Consider the following 5,231-nt stretch of genomic DNA (forward strand, 5'->3'; position numbering starts at 1 on the left):
ACTTGAGTGGTAACCACAGAAGCATGTTTACTAATAAGTTTAAGTTCATCTTTAACTCTAGACATATAATCACTCAAGTGTTCAATCATATAAGCATTATGTTTCAATTGCCTACTAACATAAGCATTGAAGTTTTCTTGTTTAACAATAAAATTATCAAACTCATCCAAGCATTGGCTAGCAGACTTATAACGAGAAATATCACCTTCATCAAATCTATAGAGAGAATTTACCTTTACTACCTATGTCGGGTTATCAAGACCATGTATTTCTTCAATAGGTGGTAAATTCTTAACATCTCCAGCTTTAATACCCTTTTCTTTCATAGATTTCTTTGCCTCTTGCATATCTTCAGGACTGAGAAATAGAATACCCCTCTTCTTCGGAGTTGGCTTTGGAGTTGGTTCAGGAAGTGTCCAATTATTTTCATTAGTCCACATATTATTCAATAGCAATTCAGCTTGATCAACTGTTCTTTCCTTGAAAACACAACCAGCACAACTATCCAAGTGGTCTCTGGAAGCATCGGTTAGTCCATTATAAAAGATATCAAGTATTTCATTTTTCTTGAGGGGATGATCAGGCAAAGCATTAAGTAATTGGAGAAGCCTCCCCCAAGCTTGTGGGAGACTCTCTTCTTCAATTTGCACAAAATTATATATTTCCCTTAAAGCAGCTTGTTTCTTATGAGCGGGGAAATATTTAGCAGAGAAGTAATAAATCATATCCTGGGGACTACGCACACAACCAGGATCAAGAGAATTAAACCATGTTTTAGCATCACCCTTTAATGAGAACAGAAATAATTTAAGGATATAGTAGTAACGAGTTTTCTCATCATTAGTGAATAGGGTGGCTATATCATTTAATTTAGTAAGATGTGCCACAACAGTTTCAGATTCATAGCCATAGAAAGGATCAGATTCAACCAAAGTAATTATCTTGGGATCGACAGAGAAATCATAATCCTTATCGAAAATACAGATAGGTGAAGTAGCAAAAGCAGGGTCATGTTTCATTCTAGCATTCAAAGATTTTTCTTTCAGCTTAACTAATAATTTCTTAAGATCATATCTATCATTGCAAGCAAGAAAGTCTCTAGAAGTTTCTTCATCCATAACATAACCCTCAGGTACATCAGGAAATTCATATCTAGGGGGAGAATCTTCATCATCACTTTCATCAATATTATCAGTTTCAATAATTTCATTCTCTCTAGCCCTAGCAAGTTGTTCATCAAGAAATTCACCTAGTGGCACAGTAGTATCAAGCATAGAAGTAGTTTCATCATAAGTATCATGCATAGCAGAAGTGGCATCATCAATAACATGCGACATATCGGAATTAATAGCAGAAGCAGGTTTAGGTGTCGCAAGTTTACTCAAAATAGAAGGTGAATCAAGTGCAGAGCTAGATGGCAGTTCCTTACCTCCCCTCCTAGTTGAGGGATAAATTTTGGTTTTATCTTCTTTCAAGTTCCTCATAGTGATCAGCAGATATAAATCCCAAGTGACTCAAAGAATAGAGCTATGCTCCCCGGGAACGGCGCCAGAAAATAGTCTTGATAACCAACAAGTATAGGGAATCGCAACAATTTTCGAGGGTAGAGTATTCAACCCAAATTTATTGATTCGACACAAGGGAAGCCAAAGAATATTCTCCAGTATTAGCAGTTGAGTTGTCAATTCAACCACACCTGGATAACTTAATATCTGCAGCAAAGTAGTATGGAAGTAACGGTACCAGTGGCAAAAGTAACAGTAGCAATTTTGTAGTAATTGTAACAGTGGCAACGGTAAAGTAACTAAGCAAAGATCAATATGTGAAATGCTCGTAGGCATTGGATCGGTGACGGAGAATTATGCCGGATGCGATTCCGCATGCAATAGTTATAACATAGGGTGACACAGAACTAGTCCAGCTCATCAATGTAATGTAGGCATGTATTCCGAATATAGTCATACGTGCTTATGGAAAAGAACTTGCATGACATCTTTTGTGGGATATTAAGGCCTCCTTTTAATAGAGTACCGGACCAAAGCATTAACACTCAGTGAATACATGAACTCCTCAAACTACGGTCATCATCGGTAAGTATCCCGATTATTGTCACTTCGGGGTTAACGGATCATAACACATAATAGGTGACTATAGACTTGCAAGATAGGATTAAGAACTCACATATATTCATGAAAACATAATAGGTTCAGATCTGAAATCATGGCACTCGGGCCCTACTGACAAGCATTAAGCATAGCAAAGTAATAGCAACATCAATCTCAGAACATAGTGGATACTAAGGATCAAACCCTTAAAAACTAACTCGATTACATGGTAATTCTCATCCAACCCATCACCGTCCAGCAAGCCTACAATTGAATTACTCATGCACGGTGGTGAGCATCATGAAATTGGTGATGGAGGAAGGTTGATGATGACGACGGCGACGGATTCCCCTCTCCGGAGCACCAAACGGACTCCAGATCAGCCCTCCCGAGAGAGATTAGGGCTTGGCGGCGGCTCCGTATCGTAAAACGCGATGAATCCTTCTCTCTATTTTTTTCTCCCCGAACGTGAATATATAGAGTTGGAGTTGAGGTCGGTGGAGCTCCAGGGGGCCCATGAGGCAGGGGGTGCGTCCAGGGGGTAGGCGCGCCGCCCACCCTCGTGTACAAGGTGTGGGCCCCCTGGCCTTGATTCTTTCGCCAGTATTTTTTATATATTACAAAAATATTCTCCGTGAAGGTTCAGGTCATTCCGAGAACTTTTATTTCTGCACAAAAATAACACCATGGCAATTCTGCTGAAAATAGCATCAGTCCGGGTTTGTTCCATTCAAATCATGCAAGTTAGAGTCCAAAACAAGGGCACAAGTATTTGGAAAAGTAGATACGATGGAGACGTATCATTTATGTATTCACACATGTATTTAAGTTTCCAATCAATACAATTCGAGCATGAATAATAAACCTTTATCGTCAATAAGGAAATATAAAATAACAACTTTATTATTGTATCTAGGGCATATTTCCTTCACCTGCGTCCCAGCCCGCTAGCGCTGCCCGCCGCCACCTGTCATCGTGCCAGATCCGTCCCCTTCAATCCCCTTCCGCAACATCACCGCATTAGGTTGCGCCACTACGGGCTGCTGCTCTGTCCGACGAGGCGGCGACCCCGAAGAGGAGGCGGGCTACCCGGCGTCCGGCCAGCCGCAGCACAGAGCAGACAGTAGAGTAAGAGCAAAGATATCCCTTTCTAGTTCTCTTCGATGTATAGCTCTGTTCGGTAGAGCTCTGTTCTGAACTTCTGATGCTTGTGTGCTGGTTAATCAGACTAGTATTTGTGCATTATGATTGCACTATAAAGTACATTGCTTTTGTTGTATGAGCCCGGGTGTGATCTATCCTGCATAATTAAATTAAGTGATCTCATTAGTACATTGACAATTTGCCATCGTAGAGTTTGTTTTGCTGCTACATTAGAGCAATACATTGTTAACTGAAATAAATTTTGAAATTGTTTGGAAATTCAGTATGACTCGCGCTGTTTCTATTGTTACAATAAGGCAAGATGAGTAAAAGAAACAAGACATTCATGAATTGAAATGACCTTATCTTGCCATGAATATCATTATAAGTGATATGCACAAAACTTTTCCCTTGGTTTACCATCTTGTTGAGTTAGCATTGATTTTACCTGTAGCGGTTGCAACAATGGAAAGGGCATTCTCAGCAATGTGCATTATCAAGACTGGATTGAGGAACAAAATGGTTGACGATTGGATGAATCATAGAATGGTATGTTACATTGATTGAGATGTATTTGTTAGTATTGAAGAATCAAAGATGACCGAGCGATTTCAAGGTTATCGCACACGCAAAGGCGTTTTGCGTCGCCATAGATGTAATTTTTCACATTTTGGATATGTTATTAACTAGTTTTACCTGCTACATTATGCACTGATTTGCCTTTTACAAATTTATCATTGAAGGTTTAGCTTCTTCTCCTATTGAAGATGTAGTCATGGGAGTCTCAGATCAACCAATCCTTTGATTTGGTATCAATCTTTTGTATCATCTATATATGCTACATATTGTCTTTTGATTTGTCTTACTTTATTAGTTGACCCATCATGGAACAAATGCTGCAATTGAATATTATGTTCGGTTTCTTATTAGTTATGCAACATAGATTGATTTTGTATGCCTTGAAACTGGTGTTCTTTGGGGTAGTTTCTAGACCTTAGTTTCTTGCCTGGGGCGTCAGCCAATCCTGGCTCCGCCACTGGACCCGGCACATTCCCATCCCGAGTTATTCTTCAGAGTGAATGGTATAGAGGCTCGCGATGCACTAGCCACTGCGACACGCGACCTGTTGCATAAAGATCTGTAGCTCAAACATAAAAGAAACTAACGATAGCAGCGAAAAGTAAAACCAAATCGCGAACTTCCAGAAAACATGTTGGCGAAGGATCGGACATAAGACCTCACTCAAGGGAAAAATATCTAGTGATATGGCTCAACACATGATACGCTGCTCCAGGATTGTGTGGTTCGTTGGATCTACATGCAAGGGACATGATCAACTCACTTATCATTTACACGTGCCCCCTTGGAACATTTGCATCTGCACCCCCAAAACAGCCTGTCTTTGCAAACTCACAACAGATTTGCACATCCCTATCTCTCCTCAAGTTCCCCATTGAGGGAGTCCTGGATTACGGGGTCCTTGGGCGTCCGAGCTATGTGACATGGGCCGGACTGATGGCCCGTAAAGATACAAGACGGAAGACTTTCCCCTGTGTCCGGATGGGACTCTCCTTGGCGTGGAAGGCAAGCTTGGCGTGCGGATATGAAGATTCCTTTCTCTGTAAACTAACTCTGTACAACCCTAGCCCCCTCCGGTGTCTATGTAAACCGGAGGGTTTAGTCCATAGAGGCAATCATAACCAGACAGGCTAGACACCTAGGGTTTAGCTATTACGATCTCGAGGTAGATCAACTCTTGTAACCCCTATACTCTTCAAAGTCAATCAAGCAGGAAGTAGGGTATTACCTCCATCGAGAGGGCCCGAACCTAGGTAAACACCGTGTCCCCACCTCCTGTTACCTTCGATCCTTAGATGCGTAGTTCGGGAGCCCCTACCCGAGATCTCCGGTTTTGACACTGACATTGGTGCTTTCATTGAAAGTTCCTCTGTGGCGTCGATAGAGGGACCGATTGCTCGCCTT

Source organism: Aegilops tauschii, chromosome 1 (assembly GCF_002575655.3).
Source record: "Aegilops tauschii subsp. strangulata cultivar AL8/78 chromosome 1, Aet v6.0, whole genome shotgun sequence".
Classification (NCBI taxonomy): domain Eukaryota; kingdom Viridiplantae; phylum Streptophyta; class Magnoliopsida; order Poales; family Poaceae; genus Aegilops; species Aegilops tauschii.